This window comes from Cyprinus carpio, chromosome B7 (assembly GCF_018340385.1).
Source record: "Cyprinus carpio isolate SPL01 chromosome B7, ASM1834038v1, whole genome shotgun sequence".
In the NCBI taxonomy this organism is placed as follows: domain Eukaryota; kingdom Metazoa; phylum Chordata; class Actinopteri; order Cypriniformes; family Cyprinidae; genus Cyprinus; species Cyprinus carpio.
Window position 1 is genome coordinate 25,390 of NC_056603.1, and position 15,862 is coordinate 41,251.

Sequence of the window (15,862 nt, forward strand, 5' to 3'; positions counted from 1 at the left end):
ATAATAATGCCAGCGTTTTGTTTTAAGGGGAGAGTGGCAATCTGTAATTAATACTGTGGCAGCAAAAAGTTCTATGGGAAAACAAACTCTAAAATTCAACATTCCAACATTCTTTTTATTATTTGCTACAGGAGATTGGTATATACAAACTCGTCAGATTTGAATTGTACTTGTTGAATTGTGTTGTATCTAACTGGTATGTTCAAACAGGATGGTCAACTTGTTTCTATTACCAATGTTTGTGAGTTTTTGTGATCTGGAAGCTTGGATGTGAATTTTGAGCTTGTTTTGATTGTTTTTACCCCCTCTAACTGATGTGTTAGTCCTTAAAATATGATGATTTGATATACAACCTAAATAGTTGGGCAGCTTTCGGTGGGATGCAAACTGTTTTCTGTTCTGTACACCCCAATGACTGTTTATGGCTGGAGATTTTTACATTGTAAGAAGATTCACCTTGATGGAAAGGTGGACCGTACAAGTGAGTGAATTGGACATTTGCATTAGATGTGCTGATCAACTCTCACTCAGGGCTTTATTCACCTTTTGAGACCGCTAGCGTTTACCGGCGATTCTTCTTTATGGGTGCCTTGGGAAGCTCTGTGAGAATGTTTATAAATTTGATTTTCTGTAGTTTGTATATTTCCTACAGAAGTCAGGAGTGTGTTTTATGAATTATCTTTTGTAATAAACCAGTATTTTGGTGACAAAAATATCTATCTGTCTTTAATAATAGAATCCTCTGTTTATGCATGATTATCAATCATATAAATGGATCTTGTGAATTGCTTTTGGTACTTTAATGCTTTATTACGTAACAGGTCATTACATGATCTATCTGGCCACGTGGTGCTTTGAAATCACCGAAAACTCCAGTTGCAAGCTATAACAGCAGCATTGAGATTGGAGAAAATGAAAGGGGGATGGGCATGTGTTAACACCATGCAACGCTATTCTCGCTTTCTGCGACGCAAGAGTGACGCCATTTCATCTCGCACCGGCTCCTGCAAGCATCGAGAGAAGGTATGGAAACATCCTTTGTGCTGGATCACAACAGCCCAGTCTTCTCTCGACTGAACGTATAATCTCTAATCTTGCATTTCCTATATTTTGTCGTGATGTTTCATTCGTTCACCACAGTGTTTCTGCCCGTATTCTCGGTTAGCTAGCTGTTGCAGGGCTACTGTAAGCTAACTTGATCATTATAAGATATGGAGTATGAATCATTTGGCTTCTTTAGTTATTGATACGACGCTTATCTAGTTGTATCGATTTTCCAGATGTTGAGGTGTCGCTGGCTCGCGGCTCATAAATCAATGCATAGCAAGTGTAGCTTTTTTTTGTCCATTGTCCTCTACTGATGATGGGAAGCCCGCCTGTTTCGAGAGTCGATTCTTTCGAACGATTCAGTTTCTCTAACATTCCGATGTTGCAGGATTGTACGTGCTCTGAGATGTTTAAATTAAGTTTTTTAGTTTTTTTCTTTTCGTGCCAATGTGCATCCTGTCTGCCCTAAATAGTATTGAATGATACTCGCATAGAAACTTAGGATGGATAGTATGCACATAGGGACGCAGGCATTCAGTTAGCTTTATTTTTGGCTTATCTTGTTACTTTTTGCCCCCCAAAAAATCAAAAGTTGAGTCATTTAAAGGTTCGATTCAAGAGAAGACGTTTAAAAAAAAGAGACATTACTGGTCGTGCTGTTTTGCGATAAGAATACACACGTTTATAAAGTTTCCCTTCATATGTATTTCATATGTTTTATTGTCTGATATAAGCAGGAGGATATTTTTTGTATATGTATTGTATCATTAAAGACTGCCTTTGATCTGGCATCATGGAATTAAATGTAGCTTACCTGTCTTTTTAGACATATGCTGCAGTGTCGTAATGTTATGTATTTTTTTCTCGCAACAGGGCCTGAACGTTGACTTCACATTACTAAAATGGTAAAAATCTTTGTTGGGAACCTTTCGCCGAACACTACGGCTGAGGAGATCCGCTCCCTCTTCTCTCAGTATGGCAAAATATCTGAGTGTGACATTGTGAAAAACTTTGGCTTTGTGCACATGGATGACAAAGCAGAGGCAGATGAAGCCATTCGAAATCTTCACCATTACATGCTGAATGGTTTGGCCATGAATGTGGAGATGAGCAAAGGGAAGCCCAAGACCTCTACCAAACTTCACGTCGGGAACATCAGCAGTAGCTGCACCAACCAAGAACTCAGGGCCAGGTTTGAGGAGTATGGTCCTGTGGTGGAGTGTGACATAGTGAAAGACTATGCATTTGTTCACATGGAGCGAGTGGAAGATGCTATGGAGGCCATCAGTGGCTTGGACAACACAGCCTTTCAAGGTGAACCAGTACGGTCCTTTTAGCTCAATTTTATCTTGTGTTTGTTCCAAAAGTGAGTCTCATTACAGGTTGGTAAGTAGAAAAATTGGTAAGTGACAAGATTGTGCAATTCGATTTTTACTGTTGGTTTATTATATGGAGGTCAATAGAGGATGTCCACTAAGATGATCAGTTCTTCATTGAAATTATTTTCATCCTAAAAAGCGAGGGAAATCGTGCAAGTTATTTTCTCAAAGGGAGAATGTTAATGTTAAAGATACACTTCAAGTCAACATGAAATCAAAATGACCATATTTGCTTGAACAACATATTTTATGCACAAAATATTAACACCATATTAGTTACTGATCTTTTTTGATCAGTGCTGTGCTGTGTGCGTTAAAAATGTTACATTCATCTTGGGAAAAAAAAAAAAGTACAACAACCTTTATTTGTTACTTAAATGCAACAAATAAATATGCTGTACAAAATACAAACACTGTTTTATAGTAGCATAGTAATTATTCAAAGTCTATTGGCAACTCTGAGATCTTCTGTATTATAAGGAAGACTTCATTTTTCTTATTCAAGCCATATACTTATTTCAATTTATCGATTTGTCTTTCAAACTGTTATAAAGTTCTGATCCTAAATGCATGCAATCATAGCGTACAAAAAATTATTTTAGTTGTGTTTTGTTAAGTGTTTCTAAGAAATTTAGTAGAATGTATAACAACTGCCTTTTATCAATTATCAGCCATAACATTTTTTTTTAATCCTGTTTCGCTCTGAAATGCGTCAGATTACAGAAGTAAGGTGGGTTGCGAACAGTGTTGAACTCTGACATTTTATAATTATAAATTAACTCTATTAGTGGGAAATTTCTGGCCGTGTTTTTGTCGATAACTGTGTTGAAACGTAGCGTGAACTCTTAAGTTTATAGCTGCTTTGACCTTCTGAACGTTTGATCCGTGTGCATGCTAAAAAATAAAATAGAAATATCATGGCAAATTCTTTCTTTTCCTTAAGGCAAACTGATGAGCGTGAAGCTTTCGACTAGCCGCCTGCGTACCGCGCCGGGAATGGGAGAGAGAGCGGGTTGTTATCGGTGCGGGCAGGAAGGCCACTGGTCCAAAGAATGCCCAATTGACCAGAACGGCTCCTACAGAGAGGGCCCTGGCTCGGCAGGATATGGGTCCCTCAGGTTCGGTGAGGGTGGCGAATGTGGTGGCCGGGGGTTTCATCGCGGCTACAGTGGCGAGCCGGCCTTCGGTGGCAACTTTTCACATGGCTTCTCCAGGGGAGCAGCGTACGGCGTCCCAGGGTATGGAAGGGGCGCGGGTTTTGAGAGCGCAGTGAGTTACGGTATGCCAGCGGGCTACAGCATTGGCGCGGATAATAGCATGGTCCCCACGTACGGCAGTGAGGCTGCGTATGGGAGCAGTGGCGTGGCCTATGGCGGTGCGATGCCTGCGTACCCAATACGGCGACCGCCCTATGAGGAAAGAGATCCGTACGGGGTGGTGGACTTCTACGAGAAATAATCGGGCACGTCCGTACGGAGGCAAGTTTATTTTGAAGATAGACGCGCGGTTCCACCTCCTGTCCCTCCTCCCCCATCCTCCTCGGCGGTCGTGAGAGAGCGCCTGTCCTCCTCTAACCATGACCCATATGAGCACCATCCCCTTCCCCATCCTCCGGCTCCCACCTCTTCATACTATGTCCGTGAGCGGAGCCCGAATCCGGCGAGCTCCCCTAGAGGCGGAGGGATAAGCGTATGAGCGGTTCGCGCCTCTCTCCTTGTCTCTTCGCGTTTTCCAGGAGCTCTGCGTATGACGTAACGCGGGGGATCCATATGCCGCTATGCGCTATGCTTACTAGCCTAATACCTGTGCGCTACTCAGGTGAGATCTTTTTAGGATAGGACAAAGAGTTTAGAGCTAAGTTGATCAAACGGAAAGCAAGTTTTAGGGGGATTTATTGTTTTTAAAGGGATATGGTTTCCTCTTCAATAACTGAAAATTCTGGCATCATTTGCTCAACCTCAACTTCTTTTGTGGTATTTTAATCGCAAAAAGTGTCCATACAGGTTTGGAACAACAAGAAGGGTGAGTAAATGATGACCGAATTCATCATTTTGGGTGAACGATGCCTTTAAAATTGCTGTCTTTCATATGGGCGAGTGAAGTATTTGTGAACAATGTTTTGCTTTACTAAAATTCATTGATGACCTGCACAATTTTGGCAAGGTGTCTGCCTAACATATGCTCAATATACTCTCCTCGATAGTTTAGTTACACATCCAAGTATAGATTGACATTGTTCATTTTTAGGCAAGATTTGTTCAAATTGAAGCACTTGGTAATTTCCTATTACCTAAAAAAAATGTCATCACAATTCATGTTGTCCTGTTTTTGGCCGCCATGGATGGTCCCACAAAAGACAACTGAATGACTGATATGATTTTTATGATATTCTTTTCTTTTTTGCAGGGTTTCTTGGTTGCCTCATGGATCATTTTAGAGGTTGTGATACATCCTGTTTTGCCTGGGCCAAGGACAGTACAGATGCCCCATTTCCTGGCACTAAACTCCTTTTGTCGTCTTAACAAACTTGATGTAGCTGTTTTTTTTTATTTGATGTGTAAATATATTCTTCTCGTTAATAAAAGTTAAAACAAAATCTCTTCTTTTTCTGTGTAAATCATAGCAATTGTATTTGTATTGCAGTTGCTCTGGATGTACATTATGGAAAATGGTGGAAAATTGAATCTTCATTTGTTTTTCTCAATGAAAACTTTTGCGCAATAACATTTTTTTTCCTCTTACTTCACTAACTATGGCAAGGAGAACTCTTGGCAGCATACATGCACAATATTTCACTTGTTTTTCCTAACCTTTTCTTACCATCTGTTGACCCTGCTTCCTGTGGTTCAGCACTATCAGCACATCTGAGTTAATGCTAACCATTCCTTTTCATTTCCTCTTCTAGTTTTATACAATTTGAATCAGTTTAAACCAAATTAAAGTGACAAAAACCTGCTTCATAATATCTTTTTAGCTTTTCTGTTTCTAAAATTGTGCAAAGTCGTACCATAATACACAGGGCATAGTCCTTTTGGTTTCACAGGAATAAAAAAAAAAAAAAAAAAGCAGACCATGTTCATTAGGCAACTGACTCATGGTAAATATTCCATTGTCATACCATGACTGATCAAAAAATAGATTATTTTATTTTTTTATATACAAGATATCTCTATTATTCCACAGAAAATACTGATGCAGTGTGAAACTGTGCTTATAGACTAATTGCCAAGGCAGCATGTGTCTGCTTATGAAAACTCTTAAAAAATTACATTTTGAAAGAAAAATTAATACCACCTAAACAATTCAATATAAAATTAGAATATGGGCCACACAGTGTTTTTATTTTTAATGTACTCACTATCCATTTTATCTTAAATACCTCATTGAGGTCTGTAAAATTCTAACACTTCAAGGCCCCCAAATTCTTTTACTATTCTTAAAATATCTTTTTCATAAGTATTGAGCTTTTTTCCCCAAATGAAATCATAGAGAATCTTGTCCAAATCCTTAACAACATTCTTCTGGAACTTCCATTGACATTGATACAGACCCTCAGAAAATTAATCTATACAATTTATAACACTTCCACTTCTTCACTGTTTTTAACAAAAACTGTGGTGTCATCTGGGCTAACTGACTGGAGCTTACTCTCCTTTTCAAACACTGAGAGGCCATGAAAACTAGCTTTCTTTTAACATGAGCGGCCAACAATTTGTGCACTTAATAAAAGCAAAAAAACAGAAGAGGTATGCATATAGGGCGGCCTTGCCTTTATCCCATGCCCCATATTAAATCTCAAACAAGTACTCATGAAATAATTGGACTGAGCTTATTATAACCATTATAAAGAGTTTGGAATTGCTTTTGAAAAAACGTACAAAGGCCAAAAAAATCTGTGAAAAATGTCTATAGCAGTATCAAACGCTTTTATAAATAGACGCATTAATACTATTAAACTATCATCTGAAATAAAATATCTTGTAATCAATTAGGATCATGAATTAATCTAATATTATTTCCAATATAGCATCCTTTCAGAAAACTCTATGTGTTCTTCTATATGCATCAATTATAATATTTAAAAACATTTTGGCAAATATATGTGGAATAAATTTTGGTGGCCATTGTTTACAAAACTAATTGCACTGTAAGTCGCTTTGGGATAAAAGCTGCCTGCTAAATGCATAAATTTAATTTTAATTTAATTTTAAATGGTCTCCAATTTTCTAAATATATTTTATTTCTTTTTGTTAGGTTTTGTATAAGTGTAATTACTTTGTCTTTAGTGATGGCAAGTTCTCCAAAATCAAAAAAATGCAAGTAAAATAGGTCTAAGAACATAAAACAATAATAGGGTTTTAATGAAATTCTCACTGTCACCTCCGTGCGCTTCATGAGACTATGTTCGTCTAAAAACTGTTTGTGCAATCTTATAACCTCTTGAACATTTAATTCTTTTATCACATTAATTTCTGAATCTGTGGATTCTATTAGTACGTCAGATAAGCTGCTAAGAAACACAAATGTATCAGTGGGGTTGGATGAAGAGAGCTATACAAGCTCTCTATAGGGAATGTGAAGGTGGATGTCACGCCGTGTTGGTAATTATGGGTCCTCCCGCCATATTTGCAGGATCGTCTCTCCGCTGTTGGATTTGCCTATGGCGCCCACGTCCCATAATGCAACACTGCGTGACGTACCTTCACATTCCCTATAGAATTGAGATGTATCAAAGTTAGATGCATCCTTAGGGTTCTCATTAGTAGCACCGCTTGTTACTAATTTCCCCTTCTAAACTGAAAAAAAAAATTTGGTATTTTTTCTCCTGCTTCCAGCCATTTTCGTCTTGACCAACAAATGCACCTCACCATGGTCGCTCTTACAAGAACCAACCTACCTGCTGGGAGGTCGGGCCTCTTGCTGACTGAGCACTAGAACGACCAATGAGAGACCATTAAAATGTTCCGACGGACCCTTAACGATCCAATGACTGTAAGCCACACATAGATTGACATAATCATCGACCAATCGGATAGTTCTAAATTGACGTCAAATCTCCTTTGTCGATCTCAGCGGACGCCATCTTGGTCGGCGGGTGACAGAAGGAGGTTGCATGTTAGGAGACGTACGTTCATATTATTTAGAAAGGAAAACACCCTTTTTGTGCACATACTAAACCACCTCGGAAGCTCCCTTCTTCAGACCTAGATTCGCCCCCTGACGCCACCGAAATTGCAGCAGGAGCCAACGCAGCCACGCTGGGGAAGCTGCACCCGAGCGCCAGCGATAAGCGAGTGGCTTTGAGTCTGGCACGGCGCGGGGGGTTAATGCCCACCGCCCGGGCCTGCGGTTTTGTCTTCCCGCTGCAGAACTACAGCACCGCAGGTGATCAACCCAGGCTTCTCCAGGTCCCCGGAGCCGGAGTTCTGGGCTCTCAAACCCAGTCGGAGCCAGGTGGGACTGACGTTCCGTCTCTGGCGGGGAGTGGAGGTAACACAGCGGGGACGGGCCTGAGACTCGAGACACACGGACTGGCCCTTTAAACGCCTAAGTTAGTTGGGGCTGCGCTCACTTCGACCTATTGTTTTGCAAGATTTAGTCTATAAATCCTTAGATTGTGTAGTGCACTTGTGTTGTAGTTAATATAATATTGAAATGCGTTCGCAAAAACAGTTCACAGGGCAAATTAGTCTTCATAATATAACGTTACCTTTTGGTAAACGACAAGAGGTTATTGAAACTGTAGACTAAGCATTATAATACTAAAATACTTCAAATATAAGAAGTGTTTTTATTTTTTGTCACAATCAAGGAGGAAAATATATTTTTTTTTATAAAAGTACACCTCCCCCTCCAGGAGTTTTTTCTTTTTAATGCGTATGATCGGCGTTGACGAAAAACCTTAGTATAGGGTTAATACAAAGAGCCATTAGAACTTTGCATGTAATCACCATCCCACTTATACCATTCCCTGTTAGATTTTGGGCCAGGAGAAACGGAAAAAAAGGAAGTAAGCTGGAGCAGCGAGAAACAGGACAAGAAGACCATTATCCCGGGCATGCCCACCGTGATCCCTCCCGGTCTGACTCAGGACCAGGAGCGAGCTATATAGGTGAATATCTGAATTCAATGTTATTATAACGTGTCTCTTACCAGTCCTATAGTTTATTAAGTTGCAGAACATTGTGTTTGTGAATGAGGGTTATTTCTTTCTGCACCCTGACAGCTCACTTTTTTTTGTCCCAGAACCTGTCGGTTTATTTATTTCCTCACAGTTGTCACCATCACATGCGAGGAGCATTGCAGACTTGCGAATGGATCATTAGTCTGACTTGACTTTGGTGATATAATTTGAGGTCAGTTAATGGGATAAACGGTTTGGTTCTTTGCCTACCAGGGGTCTCACTCGCGAGATTTGAAGTGAGTCTCTCAGAAGCTAAACGATGACATGGCCATGATTCTGTCAAAGTGCACGCTCCACATGACAGTTACCTTAAAGGCGCAGGTGGCGGACAAATCCGCAGAAGAAGCTCACAATCAACCGGAAATTCAGCACTTTGCCCCCATCGTTCACTAGGATTTGTACTAACTCCGTTCGATGTGCAAAAGTATGAAGGATCGTTTTCTTTTGTCTTAGGAAGCCACTGAAGGTATTAGTAGCACTGTTTGCGTAGCATAGTGATGTCAATTAGCAAGAACCCACAGTGTTTTTCTGATGTGCCGCTTTGCTGTTGAAACGTCTCCAGCTCTGCAGGACTTCATCCACTGCTCATGTTTACTATGCAAAATGTCTTAAGCCTAATTTGCCTGCAATAAGCACTGCAGGTCCCCACATTGATTGAGGAAAGGTCATGATACCTACTCCCCAGTGTCTGAAAGCAGTATGTGTAGTAAATGCTTTCTCATTGCTGTCAGAGCACTTGTTTTGCAATGGCATGTGGTTGTAGTGTTTGTTCAAAATCTACTGTGCACCTAGACCTACATCTGATTACACTAGTCCTTTATTGGACACCTCATGTCTCGTACCTGCCAATCAAAACCATTCAGCGTGTAAATGTGGGGTCTGATTATCTGAAGCAGGTCATAGAGGAAATGCATTTGAAAACCCACACCTGGCTTCCGTTGAGTGATGCAAAAACTTTATTTGATTACAGGTCAGTTTTTGGTGTTAAATCTAGTCTTTTGCATGGAAAACAGAAAAACACCAATCCACTAAAGGTGATGATGTCTCTGATGATTTCTACATATTGCATCTCAGTTGTTCTAACTGCTTAGTATTGTAACATATGGTAAGGGGCCTGTCGTGACTTGACGAGTGTGGAATAATACTGATGAGGTTCTGTTAGTGTGGCTAAAAGTTAAAGTTCTGGCATTTCAATATTAACTGGTGTTATCTGTGAAATCACTTCATTTCAATCTCATTGAGGATGCAGTTGCTCAAGCCACTTAGCCAATATGATTTTTATTTCTTAAACCAACTTTTTTTTTTTCTCCCTGGCACGGCCTTAATGTTTGCCCACCTTTTACGCTTGAGATAGACTATTGTAGTGAAGTAATATTTTTAAATGTATTCCTGAAAGGTGTGCATTTTAGTTAGTTTCGCTTCTCGAAGTGGTGGCATGGAAATCAAACCTTTTTCTGAAATATTATTTACGGAAATGCATCCAGCTTTCTGGATCTTAAATTGGCCCAAACCTTCAATTTTTGTAGAGTTTTGGGGAAATCTGTATGGGCTTATTAAACATTAATGTGGTTTTCAGAAATCTGGGTGGGATTTCGATGTGTTCAGAAAATTCAGAGCAAAATCTTCAAGGAACTTTGATTCTTAGTGAACTGACCAGTTGCCATGGTAATGTGTGTTCTAGTCTTTGTTAACTTTAGTCACGTTGAGTTTTCCAGTGTACTGTTTTTTTTCTTTATGCTTTGGGGTTTTTTTTTTTTGTTGTTAACCACAATTCTCTCGCATTCCTGTTTTTTTCTCATAACCTGATTTCTTCCAGTCCAACTGCAGGATCGAAGACCTGACACGTTAAAAACTGCGTACAGGAGACCTGGGAATCCTGTTAACCTCTGAGGACAGGTCGGAATAACGATTTAAAACCCACCAACAGTAACATTTTTTTTACCTTGTAATGCGCCCATTTTATTGTGAGGCCAGTTCGTAAGTGTACTGATGGTTGTAGGTAGGGGTAAGTGATTGTTAAATGAAGAAAGTCCTAAATGCCTTGCTCTGAAATGACCATCGTATCTTGCCTTTCTTTAGTTAGAGGATATAACTAAATGTCTTGAGTATGAAATTGGCTTTGTTACATGCCTAACGAGTTTTGAAATGGTAGTGAATTGGAGCAAGCGTTTGGATCGGTTCTGTACAGAGAGGCAAAGATAGGGACTGAAGACTATTATGGTCGGATATTGTCATGACAAAGATTGGACTGTCATGTAATTCAGCTAGTGCTGCCAGGTAACTAGTCAAATGCTACGTACTCTTGAAATTAATTGTTTTGCAGCCCGTATCATATGGACAGGGAAGTTATTAAACTTTTGACAATAATGTCGCAACTAAACTGCCAAAGCTTTCATGTGCAATCATATAAAGCAGGTGGAAATCGTGATTGTTCTGTAAGTAAATTAAAATTTTCTTCTGTGCTGTTCTTGTGTAGGGTTTTTTTGCATGCCATTCTATGAAAAAAAAATCTGTATTATAAAGGTGGTATAGCATTTTTATTTTTTTTTAAGATTCCAGTGTAGTTCTTGTAGTCTAAGGGGTAGCAGTAGCCGTTCGGTTTCGCGCTATTTAAGCCATTTAAGTGCATTATACAATGCATTTTCATGCCCCTTCTTTCTTAACCTCCAAAACTTGCAGTGTTGACTAAAACAATTGAATCCTTAATCCCACAAGGCTGAATGGTTGGTTAAATTGGTATGGTCATTAAATGGTTTTCCATGATGGGGGCTACCACCATTTTGTTCAGGAACTTCCACAGTATTCCAGCTTTCCGCACTGGAAGGGACGCTCGGAGGAGACTCCTCTGAACCTTTCTCTTTCTGGAATAACCATAACCTTAACACTGATCACTGTGGGCCGGCATAGACTTCATAAGCACACTCCAACATAGCAGGAAATGTTAATGTTTCTGACGGGAGAGTGTTCGTTCTAGTAGGCCACCCACCTTGCTCGCTGGACGCCTTAGGTTCTACGGGCAGAAAATCTTTAATCGGAAGTTTTTTACACCGCCAACTCTAAAAGGTTCTCTCAAAGGTCTATCCACTCCAGGATTTAGGAACGATCGCTCATCAACTTCCCATCTCGCAAAACAAAGCTGGGGGGGTACTTCAGGTTGTCAGCGCTGGAGTATCAGTCCAAAAGAAAACCAGCAGAAAAATCTTTCCCTCTTTTTTCCCCCACTTTTCTCCTCTTCGGGTTGTCCTCTCAGAACTTGTCACGCTTGTGTGGCTGTCTTGTGTTTGAGGAGCTGTTTGAAGGTTAATATTTAATCCAAAATTTTTTTTCTCTAACCCAAAATTCCCCCTCTCGTAACTTTTTTTCAAGCACAAAGAGCGCTCATTGTGCAGGTTTAACAGGTTTTCAGCACATCCAAGGGGAAGGTAACAGTTGGAGTGCTCTCTGAGAACGTGTGAAGGTTTAGATCAGAATTTTAAGAACAGACGCTTTTCAAGTGGTTGGTTGCCCCGTTTTGTCCGGAGTTCTCCGATATTTGTCCTATTTTTCCAACTCCCGATAATAGTGAGGACTCTATAAAAGACCCATTTTATGACTTTTTGGCGCCAAGTTTTGAAGTAATTTTTAGAAGCTGCTGATGTTTCTTATTCTGAGCTTCAAGCTTTTAGATCTGTAGAGTGTTTTCTGCTTTTTTTCAATGATTCAGTATTAATACGTATTCGTAGTGAGCTTCTTTCCCATTAGCAACATGAGCACTCTCTGGGGCAATCCCATGCACCTTTTTAATGGACCACAGAACAAGGTCAACACAGTGCCAGTCAAGAGTAGGCAAGCAATTGAATGTTAAAACTGTTGAGGGTGTACAGTACTGCTGTAAAGTTTTGGACTTTGTGCTGCATCTTCTGGTTCTTCAGTATTCTTTTTCACAGATCTCCATCTCCTGAGCCCACTCTACAACAGTGAGGGGAAGAGGCTTAATACACGTGAATATCGGACACGTAAGAAAACTGGAGGAAGAGAGGCATTCTCTCATTACAGAGATGGTGGGAATGAACCCGAATTCAACCCCCTGCTGACTACAAGTATGTGTTCTATAAAAATGTGTGTTTTTTTTTTTTTTTGCTTATTATCTTCTCTGTGGTTGTGGCGTCAGATATTTACTTGAAAAGTGTATTCTTTGTTTTCTTCTTTCTCAGACCACCAGCTACTCGTGTCCAGTGACAAGGTAATGATTCCTCAGGATGAGTATCCAGAGATCAACGTTGTTGGGTTTTTGATTGGGCCACGGTGAGTTGCAAGATTGAGCTCTCAATTTATTTTATTCTTTTTTTGGTTTCTATTTGATGTCTCTACGTCAAAGCACGACTTTTCTCTTTGGTCTATTGACCGGTTTTTTCCCCAGTGGGAAACACTCTGAAAACATTGAGAAGGAGTGCTGTGCTTAAGATCATGATTCGTGGTAAAGGGCTCAGTAAAGGAGGGAAAGGTGGGCCGTTAAGGATGGACAGCTGTGCTTCCAGGAGAAGATGAACCTCTTCATGCACTGGTCACTGCTAACACCATGGAGAAATGTCAAGAAAGCTTTAGAGCAGGTGAGTCCATTTCAGACATTCTTGTACTTGGAAGTCAAAACGCGTTTTCAGAACTTAATACTTGCATTAGAACCCATTTAATGAAAATGAATATCTGTCAGACTCAAGAAACATTAAAAAACTTATAATTGCATTATTAAGTGTTTTCTTTTTGTCCACAGATTCGTAATATCCTCAAGCAGGGCATTGAGACCCCTTAAGACCAGAACGAGCTGAGAAAGATGCAGCTAAGGGAGCTGGCACGAGACTCAATGGCACTCTGAGAGAAGATGATAACAGGTGAGAGAGACTAAATGCAGATTTCTTGAGGCAGCAGGCGAGTAAATGTGTAGATGTTTGATACTCATCAATGTTGTAAATGTTTTCCCTCAGAATCTTACGCCCGTGGCAGAGCACTCGAGCCTCGCAGCATCACAAACACAACTGTCTGTACAAAGTGTGGTGGAGCAGGTCACATCCTCATCAGACTGCAAGTTACCAGGTAACCCCAGCCACCAGTGATCATCAGCATATTTCTTTCTCCTACCAAGTAATTTACCACCACCTTGTTAGTTTCAAATAAAGTGCAGACAGCACAGTAAGGTTAATTGTATTTCTCTGCATCCTCAGTTCCTTTGCACAACGACCCGGTGAACCACCCCAGTCTGCTCAGGATAAGGCCCCGTATGGATAAAGAGTACTTGTCTCTCATGGCAGAGCTAGGAGAGGCTCCAGTCCCTTCCTCCCGGTGGTGGCCACAGCAATCCTCCCCCTAGTGGACCTCGTCCTGCAGGACCCAACAATAACCAGCCACCACCAGTAAGCCCAAAGACATCCATTTTTCCTTATTGGAGGCCAGTTTCTTCATAATGTGCACACTACCGGTCACATATTTGGGGTTGGGACATAATTTTTTTTTGTGTGTGTGTGTTTTTTGAAAAAAGTCACTTATGTTGCTCACCAAGGATATGGTTCATTTGATTATAAATGTAGTTAAAACAAGCAATATTGTGCAGTGTAATTACAATTTATCTAAAAAAACCCTTTTTACTTTCTTTACTTAACTTTTTTTTAAAAATAATTTATTCACATGATAGCAAAGCTGAATTTCGGCAGCTAGTCTTTAGTGTCACATGATTATTCAGTAAATCATGCTAATATGCTGACTTATTATTTATTTATTTATTTATTTATTTATTTTTATTGCATCATGCGTTGAAATGCGATGATGATGAAAACCGTGATGTGTTTTTCAGGATTCTTTGCATGGAATGTTTTTTGTTTGAAGTGTTCACGATTTACTCTTAATTGATTAATGGCTCCTTACTGAATAAAAGTTTACTAGTGTTTGAAACCCAAGATCTCAACCTCTCTCAAACACCTTTCAGAATCGTCCTCCTTGGGTGAATTCAGGCCCTACTGATAACAGGAGTTTCCATGGCATGCACCAGGGTCCTGGTGGCCCTCACAGCTTCCCTACACCAATGCCAAACATGGGTGGCCCTCCTATGCCACCAAACCCAATGAATGCCTCCACCCTGGATGCAGCCGCCGCCTCCTCCAATGAGCCAAGGCCCAGCACCACCCGGGACACCCCATGGGTGCGTATAACCTGTGATGGTCAGGATTTCAGTTCTATAATTCCTTCTTAATGGAGCATATAACTTTTCCCTGGAAGGATAGAGGTACATAACTGGATATTTTCTTCCATTTATATTGGGAACATTTACCATAAAAATCTAGACTTGCATTTTTATTTTGAATTTTTAAATATGCAGTGCTGTATACTTGGATACTTGTGTTCCCAGAAAGCTAAGACGGTTTCATTCTCTTGTCTGGTGATCAGGTTTATTGCCTCCACCCATGGGTATGATGAGCCCCCGCCTCCACCTCCCCCCAACAGCCAACCACCACCTCCACCCTCAGGACCTCTGCCACCTTGGCAACAGCAGGCCCCTCCCCCACCACCACCAGCAGCATGGCAACCAGCACTCCATTGCCTTGGCAACAGAGTAAGTGTATTCCATTAGTACACAGTTGATGCCACTTAAAGGGTTTCCTTTTGCCTCAGACTGACTTATTTTTTGTTTTTCCAGATACAGCCACCACATCCACCCCTGCCACTGGAAACCTGCCACCCTGGCAACAGCCTCAGCAGACGGCCACCTCAGCCACTCAGCCCCTCTCCGCCCATGGGCACCCCCTCTATGGTGCCGCCTCCACCTGGGGTCCAACCCCCACTTCCTCCTGGTGCGCCACCTCCTCCACCGCCCCCTCCACCTGGCTCAGCAGGCATGATGTACGCACCTCCTCCCCCACCCCCACCCATGGACCCTAACTTTGTGACCATGATGGGGATTCCCGGCATGCCACCGTACGGGATGCCCCCTGCACACCTCACCGCCTCCACCCCAGAGTTTTAAACGCTATGTTTAGTCTCTATGGCCCTGTGACCATGCAGTAATGCCTAAACTATACATCACAGGACTGTATCTAGTTCTGTTCATTTAACAGCTTGATGTGATTAGTTGCTAAAGGTTTATTTTTCCTTTTGATGGGCCTCGGTTCAGATTTGTTTCCCATAATTGGGCACAGAAATCGAGCTAGTGAGAGAGACAGAGATTGGTGGTTAATTTGTAAATTTACTTTCAATTGTAATGATTTTTAACTGTATTGTTTGATCT

General features: G+C 40.8%; 2 pseudogenes; both read left to right on the forward strand.

Annotated features, from left to right (window-relative positions):
- The first annotated feature begins 919 nt into the window (after positions 1 to 919).
- Positions 920 to 4,221, forward strand: LOC122134041 (annotated as a pseudogene).
- A 2,929-nt stretch (positions 4,222 to 7,150) lies between these two features.
- LOC122138009 lies at positions 7,151 to 15,614 on the forward strand (annotated as a pseudogene).
- Positions 15,615 to 15,862: the final 248 nt, after the last annotated feature.